We start from the raw sequence: 10,835 nt of genomic DNA on the forward strand, positions 1-10,835 counted from the left end.
GATAATTAGGTCATGAGGGTGGAGCCCTCATGACTAGGTTTAATAGGATTATAAAAAGGACCCCAGAGAGTTCTCTCACCCTCTTTCTGACATGTGAATTAACAGTCCACAAACCAGACGACAACTTTCACAAGAACCACTCTATGCTGGCACCCCAATCTTGGACTTTCAACCTCTGAAAAATAAATAAAATAAATTTTTGTTATTTATAAGCCATGAAGCTTATGGCATTTTATTATAGTAACCCAAACTGGCTAAGACAAAATTTTTCCTAAAGAAACAATTTATATTAGTCTAGTACTTCCAAATTCTTAAGAATGTGTTAGCAGAAAATAACTTAAAATCATCCTGATTTGAGATTTCACCAAGGGTAGGGGTAGTAAGGGGGAAAGGAGAAAGTATTCTGAAGCTTATTTTGAAGAACAACGGAAATAATATTCAAAATCTTGAGTAGTCTAATGGATGAAATGTTCATTAGTGATGAAAAGCAAAGATAATGTGGGAATTTGCCCCGTGAGCTACCAATGTCTTTTCACTCATGAAAATAAACCCTTTCAACAGATGTCTTCAATTAAATATCCTAAGGAGCTTACATCTCCCCAAAAGTCCAAGTGTGAAAAGTCACACTTAATTAGAGACCAAATTTTATAACCACAGAACAGCACTGATCTATTATAACTTAACTTTTTTCTTTTTTTATTTAAATTCAATTAACCAACATATAGTACACCATTAGTTTTTGATATAATGTTCAATGATTCATTAGTTGTGAATAACACCCAGTGCTCATCACATCATGTGCCCTCCTTAATGCCCACCACCCAGTTACCCCATCCCCCCACCCACCTCCCTTTCCACAACCCTCAGTTTGTTTCCCAGAGTCAAGAGTCTCCTATGGTTTGCCTCCCTCTCTGATCTTTTCCCCTTCAGTTTTCCCTCCCATCCCTTATTGTCCTCTGCACTATTCCTTATGTTCCACATATGAGTGAAACCTTATAATAATTGTCTTTCTCTGCTTCACGTATTTCACTTAACCTAATCCCCTCCAGTTCCATTCTTGTCAATGCAAATGGTAGATATTGATCTTTTCTGATGGCTGAGTAATAATCCATTGTATATATGAACCACATCTTTATCCATTCATCTGTTGAAGGACATCTTGGCTCTTTCCACAGTTTGGCTATTGTGGACTTACTGCTATGAATATTGGAGTTCAGGTGCCCCTTCTTTTCACTACATCTGTATCTTTGGGGTAAATACCCAACAGTGCAATTGCTGAGTCATAGGGTAGTTCTATTTTTAACTTCTTGAGGAACCTCCATATTATTTTCCAGAGTGGCTGTACCAGCTTGCATTCCCACCAACAGTGTAAGAAGGTTCCCCTTTCTCCACATCCTTGCCAACATGGCTAACAGACACATGAAAAAATGTTCCTCATCACTTGCCATCAGGGAAATACAAATCAAAACCATAATGAGATACCACCTTATACCAGTTAGAATGACCAAAATATAACTTAACTTTTAATGGTCACATACACATCCTAAAAATTAAGAAACTTTATATACAATTGTACATTTTTATATAGATGATCTGAGTCTGTAGAAATATGAGATGTGTGATTCATTTTGTGTATAGAAATCATATTGTTCATATCAGCTGTTTTGATAGTTGTTGAAGTTGGCACAACTCCTAGTAAGCAAGTTGAACATTAATGGAATCTATGTTAACTCTTTTTAAGTTGCATTATCACAGTAAATACATAAGATCCTTAGGGAGAGAAGGCAACTGAAAGGTGATCCAGTCTGATCATCCATGCTCTGAATTTAGTAGTGACACAGCACAGTGGGAATGGTTTTAGACAGACATAGTTTCTGTCTGTGACAAATTATTTTAAGATTAACACCATAATCACAAATATCCCTGGCTTCTTCTAATAACCCTTTGCAGAATGAATCCCCCCCCCAATAGAAAGCATACCTTGCATGAGATTAACATGCTCCTATAGGAAAGACACTATGTCTTATTCATCTTTATAGCCTCTGCTCCTAGTAAAGTAGTATACTGCAGGAGCTCAATTAAATACTTGCTGAAAAGGGGCACCTGGGTGGCTCAGTCAGTTAAGCATCTGACTCTTGGTTTCAGCTCAGGTCGTGATCTCGAGGTTGTGGGATCAAGCCCCTCACTGGGCTATGTACTCAGTGCAGAGTCTGCTTCAGATTCTCTCTCTCTCTCAAGCAAATAAATAAAATCTTAAAGAATAAAATAAATACTTGCTGAATAAAAAACTCAATGATTTTTTAGTTTGTATCATTTCTTGAAATATAACAATTTATATTATGAACTTTCTAAGACTTTTTCTTTTATTTCATCTCAAAACTGTCTATTGTTACAGAGGCTATCTCCTATCATTCTGGATTTTGTGAGTGAATCTATGGCCACCCAAGGTATTTATTTGTTCAACAACTATTTTGCCCCTTCTATATACAATGAACTGTGAAGGATAAAAACACACAAAAAAATCCAGGTCCCTAAAAGAGCTTCCATTATAGTGGAGGAATATAATACAGCAGAAAGTCATTAAGTGCCCAAATAGAGATACTGAAAAGTGCTATGTAACCTCAAAGGAGAGAAAGATATCACTGCATGGGAGATGAATTAAATAGGGAATGATCCAGCTTGTACAGGTGTATCTCAGAGATCATTGCAGATTGGTTCCAGACCACTGCAATAAAGTTTAAATTGCAATAAAGCTAGTCAAATGAATTGTTTTTGTTTCCTAGTGCATGTAAAAGTTATATTTTTACTATACTGAAGTCTATAAACTGTGCAATAGCATTATGTCTGAAAAAATGTACACACATTGATTAAAAAAATTTATTGCTAAAACATGTTAACCATCATCTGAGCTTTCAGTGAGTCATAATTTTTTGACTGGTGGAGGGTCTTGCCCCAAGTTGATGGCTACTGACTGATCAGGGTGGTGGTTGCTGATGGTTGGAGTGGCTATGGCAATTTCTTAAAATAACAGTGAAATTTGCCACATTCATTGACTCTTCCTCTCACAAATGATTTCTTGGTAGTGTGTGATGCTATTTGATAGCATTTTACCAATGGTAGAACATCTTTCAAAATTGGAGTCGGTCTTCTCAAACACTGCCACTGCTTTATCAACTAATTTTATGTAATACTCTGAATGATTTGTTGTCATTTCAACAATTTTCACAGCATCTTCACCAGGAGTAGATTTCATCTCAACGAACCACTTTCTTTGCTCATCCATAAAAATTAACTCCTCACCCGTTAAACTTTCATCATGAGATTGTAGCAATTCAGTCACATCTTCAAGCTCCACTTCTAATTCTGGTTGTCTTGTTATTTCTACCACAACCGCAATTATTTCCTCCACTTCAGTCTTGAACCCCTCAAAGTCCTCCATGAGGGTTAGAATCAACACCTTCCAAAATCCTGTTAATGTTGATATTTTGACCTCTTCCCATGAATCAGAAATGTTTTTAATGACATCTAGAATGGTGAATCTTTTCCAGAAGGTTTTTAATTTACTTTGCTTAGATTCATTAGAGGAATCATTATCTATGGCAGCTATAGTCTCATAAAATGCTTCTCTTCAATAATAAGACTTGAAAGTCAAAATTACTCCTTGATCCATGGGCTGCAGAATGGATGTTGTGTTAAGAGCATGACAACAACATTAATCTCATTACACATCTCCATCAGAGCTCTTGGGTGATCAGGTGCATTATCAATGAGCAGTGATATTTTGAAAGGAATCTTTGTTTTTGTTTGTTTGTTTGTTTCTAAGAAGTAGGTCTCAACAGTAGGCTTGGAATATTCAGTAAACCATATTGTAAACAGATGTGCTGCCATCCAGGCTGTTTTGTTCCATTTATAGAGCACAGGCAGAACATTTTTTTTCACTGTGCAGTTTCAAAGTTTATTTCTGATACCAAAACTTGACAGCACACAAGGGGAAAGAAAATCAACAAACAAGGAACAGCAAATAAATTTATCCTGCATGCCACTTTCAGTCAACAGAATGTGGCTCTCTAGATAGCTGTGTTTAGTAGGAATTTGAGGCCTCAGCCTCACTCAGGGGAAAGACTATTGCAACTGATTAATGACATCAACATCTCACTCAACCCAGAATAAACCAATGGCACCGAAGTTGGCAGCAAAGTTGGCATTGGCTGTACCACCAGGGCCAATAATGGGGCCAGTGAAGGTCTGACAAAATCTGGAGTGGTCTTCTAGTGGCATCTGGCCTAGAAAGTATATAGGATTCTAGACCAGAGACCACCAAAATCTCCTTCCTCATCTCAGGTCAGCAGTTCAAACTCAATGTCATCTCAGCTCCAGGGCCCAGATACAGACTCATCTCTAATCCTCATGCAAGTTTTCCTCAGCCTCAGCTGCAGCAGCATCCATTGCATCCAAGGCCTCATCTGCCGTCTCCATAAACTGTGCAGTCCATTCTCAAGGATCTCTCTTCTGAACCTCTATCTTAGTACTTTCATCTCATTAGTTTCATGGTAGGAATGGAGGCCCCAGAGGAACTCATACTCAGGAGGTTTACTGTTGGGCACTCGTCTGTAATTCAGGTACTTTTGCTTTACAAACTCATAAGTGAGAAGTTTCCTTAGATCTCCAAGGAGAGGATTCTCACAGCAGAATACAGTCCCATCTTGTGTAGTGCCTTCCAGAGGACAGCTTCACTGGCATGGTTGCCATTTGTGAAGGTGATGTCCATATCACTAAGATAGTGTTACTGGGCTCGGGTGTGTCTTTGGTTGTCCCCAGGGACTCGGGGGTACTGATGAGAATATACAGGTGTTCTTCTTTATCAATCTCCTTCAGTTGAATCCCAAATTTCTTCTCCAGGATAAACATCAGTGTATTCATGGATGATATCCCTCAGCATTTCTGAGTGCATGATGGGCACCTTCATGTAATCTTTAAGCATCAGCTTTTTAACCAACTTATTTGCTCTTTCCTGAAGAAAAGCCACATCTTAGGGATGTGAGGCACCCAGGTTCTGTGAGGCATGCAAGGTGGGAGAGGGATACAGGTTCTGCCAGTCATTTGGGAGTGGCTGTCAGTGGGAAGTGACCAATCAGGTGGCAGAAGTCAGTCTGGTGATAGGGGCCAGTCAGCAGGGCTTTGCCAATCTGGAAGACCATGCCAGCCTGGTGGGTTCTGCCATCCAGTTGGATTCTGCCAAGCCAGTGGGTTCAGCCAGACAACTGCACTGGGCCAGACAATGGGGTTCTGCCAAGCAACTGAATTTTGCCGGGCTGGTGGAGTCTGCCTACTTGGGAGGCTCTGATGTGTTGGTGGGGTCTACCTGATGGGTTCTGCCAGGCCAATGAGGTCTGGCAGAGCACATTGGGGGGGGCACACCAATGTGGGTTCTGAGTAGTAACTGGAACTGGTGCAGACCTCCAGGTCCCTGTAACCAGTGGAGCCCAACTCCACCGCTGTTCTCTTCCACATTGAAGTTATTAATCTTGTAGGTCCTCTTACCCTGAATTATAGTCTTGGACTCCAGAGTCTGATCCTGGGAAGCAACTGCTGATATCTGTGCAGCTGCACCATCAGATTCAGGGACACCTAGGTTGGTCTGTACTTCAGTCTGTGAAGTAGCCATCTTGGCTTAGTTAATATTCTGGGTCTGGGTATCAGCTGTTGGGGCCCTAGTGGTATCATTCCAAGCCTTAAAGGCCATCTTAGGTTAAGTGTTGACTGTCTCACTGGCCCTGACAGAAAGAAAAATTGTAGGTGGCATTTGGGCCCACCTTAGTAGTGGTGTTCTAGACCTTAAAGACCATCTCGGACTTGTTAGCAGTTAACTCACAGGTGGTTGCTGCCTGGGAAAAATCATAGGCATCATTTGGGCCCTTTGGGGTGGCATTCTGGGATGTATAGGCTGCCTTAGGGGGCACATTATGTATCTCCTTGGCATTGAGAGCCTGAGAGAAATCATAGGCACCATTTAGGCCTTTTGTGGTGGTGTTCTGAGCCTTAAACATTGTTTTGGGCATAGTGAATATCAGCCTGAATATCAGCCATCTCACTGGCTGTTGGGGGCTGTGAACTCTGGGGACTAGCATTAGGCCCAGCTGCTGTGGCCTGGTTGGTAGGTGGCACCTCCAAGATCTAGATTGTCTCCATCAGGATCTGTATAAGCAAGGCCTCAGCCTAGAAGGCCCACACCATCACACCATAGTCCATTTTGTGAGCCATGGCTCCTGTTCCTCCTCAGACTCCAACCCCAACTCCTTTGTTGCCTCCCTTCTTCACCACTCAGGGGATCAGGATTGCTGGGCTTGGCTCTCTGCAGCCGCACCCTCCCTTGTCCAGGAGAAAATGCCAATGTGGCAGCCCAGAATAGACATAACTCTTAAGGGCCCTAGGATTTTTGGAATGAGCATTGGCTTCAACTTAAAGTCACCAGCTGCATTAGCCCTTAGTAAGAGAGTCAGCCTGTCCTTTGAAGCTTTAAAGCCAGGCATTGACTTCTCCTTTCTAGCTATGAAAGTCCTAGATGGTATCTTCTTCTGATAGGGTTGTTTGGAAGATCTGTTGTTTAGTGTAGTCACCTTCATTAATTATCTAAACTAGATCTCCTGGAGAACTTGCTGCAGCTTCTACATCAGCACTTGCTGCTTCACCTTGCACTTTTATATTAAGGAGACAGCTTCTTTCCTTAAACCTCATGAACCAACCTCTGCTAGCTTCAAATTTTCTTTTGCACTTTTTTTTGATGTAGTGATCCACGATTCATTATTTTCATATAACACCCAGTGCTTCATGCAGTATGTGCCCTCCTTAATACCCATCACTGGGCTAACCCATCCCTCCACCCCTCCCCTCTAAAACCCTCAGATTGTTTCTCAGAGTCCATAGTCTCTCATGGTTCATCTCTCCCTCCGATTTCCCTCACTTCATTTTTCCCTTCCTTCTCCTAATGTCCTCCATGCTATTCCTTATGTTCCACAAATAAGTGAAACCATATGATAATTGACTTTCTCTGCTTGACTTATTTCACTTAGCATAATCTCCTCCAGTCCCATCCATGTTGATGTAAAAGTTGGGTATTCATCTTTTTTGATGGCTGAGTAATATTCCATTGTATATATGGACCACATCTTCTTGATCCATTCATCTGTTGAAGGGCATCTCGGCTCTTTCCACAGTTTGGCTGTTGTGGACATTGCTGCTATGAACATTGGGGTGCATATGGCCTTTCTTTTCATTACATCTGTGTCTTTGGGGTAATCCCTCACTACTTTGAGGCTTCATAGAATTGAAAAAAAAGAGTCAGGGCCTCACTCTGGATTAGGCTTTGGCTTAAGGGAATGTTGTGGCTGGTTGATCTTTTATCCAGACCACTAAAATTTTCCCTATATCAACAATAAAGCTGTTTCTCTTTCTTATCATTGGTGTGTTTACTGGAATAACACTTCTAATTTCCATCAAGAACTTTTCCTTTGAATTTACAACTTGGCTAACTGACACAAGAGGCCTAGCTTTTAGCCTTTCTTGGTTTTCTTCACTAAGCTTAATAATTTTAAGCTTTTGATTTAAAATGAGAAACATGTGACTCTTCTTATCACTTGAACACTTAGAGGCCATTGTAGGGTTATTAATTGGCCTAATTTCAATATTGTTGCTTCTCAGAGAATTGGAAGAACTGAGAAGAGGGAGTGAGATAGGGGAACAGCCAGTCAGTGAAGCAGTCAGAATATACACACAACATTTATTGATTAAGTTCACCATCTTATATGGGTATGATTTGTGGCACCCTAAAGCAATTATAATAGCAATAATCACTAATCACCATAACAATATAATAATAATGAAAGAGTTTGAAATATTGTGAGAATTACCAAAATGTGACACAGACATGAGGTTAGTAAATGTTGTTGGAAAAAATGGCAGTGATAGACTTGCTCAAAGTAGAGTTACCACAAACTTTAATTTGTAAAAAATGCAGTATGTTCAAAGTATAATTAAGCAAAGAGCAATAAAACAAGGTATGCTTGTAATTCCAAAGTGGAACCTTGTTTTGTTTAAGAGAGGTCCCTTTTAAATCCTACTGATGGTATGTATTGGCTTTTAACTCCTTTGCAAAATTATTTCTTGTTGACAAGGTTGCTTATTATCATTTTTTATGTAATATCTAGACTGCTAATGGAGATTACTTAATTCACTGGTTAATGTGAAATGTGATGCCAAGTCCTGATATGTTAAGTGCACTTAGGAAAGGCTTGCTTCCCTTAAGGTTTTTCATAAGACACTTGGCACCACCCACACAACTTATAAATTTATTTTGTAATTACAAAGTTAATCTAGAAAAGACCTAATGTGTATATTGTGCACAGTTACTAGTCAAACCAGTAGATGAATTTCTAATCAAACTTGCTTCTTCAAAACAAAACTATCTTATCTATCACCTTTATTTTGTTTTAAAAAAATTGTGGAGGGACAGATCAAGCATGTATAAGTCACTGGTCAACCTGCTATTTCTCAACCAATCAAAAATGTCTCCTGTGTTTCCATTTAGTATAAATTATTATGATAAGAAAGGGGCAAGTACCAACAATAATTAGCCACTCTGATAAAAGAAATCAAACCTCAGTAGAACTGAATGAAAAAGCACATAGTATATTTTTTTCCTGAAATTCATTAACCTTACTCATATGAAACTTACCACAGAATTTATTTTGATCTAAATACACACTTATTTTATTAGGAGTTACTCACCACATACTGTATTAAATGTACTCTATACACATGGAGAAGTTAGGTAGCTCAGAAATTAAGTAGATATCCTGTCTCATGATAATATAACTTATCTCTTTGGAAAATAAGAGGTCATTGATGACAGTAATCTGAGATTCAAGAAGATAGTTGTTGAAAGTAATGGATAAAGATTTAGGGTCTCATTCATAAAAGAGAAAGGGTTTCATTTCAAAGATGATTGAAAGGAAATTACCAGGCCTCACATGATAAACATTTAGCTTACTATCTTTTCCCTCCTATGCTCAATTTTTGCATATTAAATCAATTAGTCCTCTATTACTGTAAGGAAAAAATGCTTGTTGATTGGTTCATGAGAAAATATATTCTTTACAGGTGTCTATTAGTTTCCTTCCACAGCAATTTAAGTGAAAATATATTTTTCACTTCAAATTTCTAAGGCGGAATTCTCAATACCCTAGTCTTAATGCATGCAACATAACTGTTCTGAAACTATTTTTATTTATGCTTTTCTACGCTACATTGAATATCTTATGGGAAAATACATCTGTGGAATACCACAGCAGTCATTCAGTTTTTGCTGGTAATCTATACTAGCATTTCAAGAAGACCATATTCAGAAGTAGTGTTATAGGGACCCTTAAGGGAACACTTTCGTCCAAAATAGGAGAGAAAGTAATGATAACAGCAACCACAAAAGCGATATAAAAAAGGAAACTTTCGCACATTAATTTAATTTTGCATGATGCTAAAACAATAGGTTGAAAAATAAGAACTTCAACTAATCAGTTGTTTGCTTATTCTACATGATTATAAATAACCAAGTCAACAATTTCCCCGAACATTGACTTAACTTGCCTTCTTGAATTCCAGAATAGATATATTTTGTTGCAAGTGAGTATATACAGAAAGGATAAGAAACTATACTTTCAGATTATTTTGGGGTAACATTGGATCAATATCATTCTCCAACCATAAAAACTTAATGATGTATGCTTTGTGTATACTTACTCTGTAATTTATTGCTTTTGGTGCTTCTCCCACTTGCACTTATTCCTGATGTATGACTCCCAATGTGGATAATCAAAGTCCCCTGAAAATAATTGGTCAAAATATTTCCTAATAGACACTAGAAACAAATTTGTAAAATAAAAAATAGCAATATTTTACTGCTTTTGGTAAGCACTGTTATTTCATTGGGTGGCCAACTAAAAATTCCTTAACTCTATCTGGTCACTCTCTGGACCCATCCAAATACATACAAACTCACATTCTTACACACACACACACACACACACACACACACATACAGACACACAGACATATACAATCTTAATCACATAGTGTAACTGCATCAGAAGTGCCATAGCTCATCTACAGAAACAGTTATAATCATTCTAAGCAGCATGTAACCAGGACCCCTGCTACACCCCTTTGGGCAGTTAACTGTTCCCATACTTAAAAAAAAAATAATGCAGAATTTATCATGTGATAAAAATACCAGAGAGAACAATAAATTTCTTAAAAGACTCAAGGAGGAAACATTACTAAAAGTCAGGCAATAAGAGGGCTGGCTTTATTTGCATATGTTTACAGAAGAGACTAATTAGGACTCATTTAGTTCCAAGGGGCAAGAATCAACTCAAATTAACTTAAATTAAAACAGAATATAATTAGCTCATATAGCTTAAAAGGATGCTGGAGAAACTAAAAATAGAGTGAGGAACCACAGAAACCAGGACCTCAGGGTCTAGAAATAGAGACAAAGTTACTAATATATATAGCATTAATATAATGTATATATATATATATATATATATATATATATATATACACACTAATGTTTGTATGTATGATATACTAATGTTGTGTGTGTATATATATAACACACATATATATAGTATATTTTGATTAGCCAGGAAATTTTCTTTTTCATTTTGAAACACCTAACATTGTCCAATACAAATACACTGTGACATTGCTTTACAGCTGTTTGGAATATTTAAAGTGCTGAGTGGTGATTCTTAGAGTACATTCAGGTTAAATCTGTGAGG

At 38.2% G+C, this 10,835-nt stretch overlaps 1 pseudogene; it reads right to left on the minus strand.

The window, feature by feature from the left end:
* Positions 1-4,152: 4,152 nt before the first annotated feature.
* LOC116623112 lies at positions 4,153-10,148 on the minus strand (annotated as a pseudogene).
* Between the last annotated feature and the right edge of the window lie 687 nt (positions 10,149-10,835).

The sequence above is a fragment of the Phoca vitulina genome, unplaced genomic scaffold (genome assembly GCF_004348235.1).
Source record: "Phoca vitulina isolate PV1807 unplaced genomic scaffold, GSC_HSeal_1.0 scaffold57, whole genome shotgun sequence".
In the NCBI taxonomy this organism is placed as follows: Eukaryota; Metazoa; Chordata; class Mammalia; order Carnivora; family Phocidae; genus Phoca; species Phoca vitulina.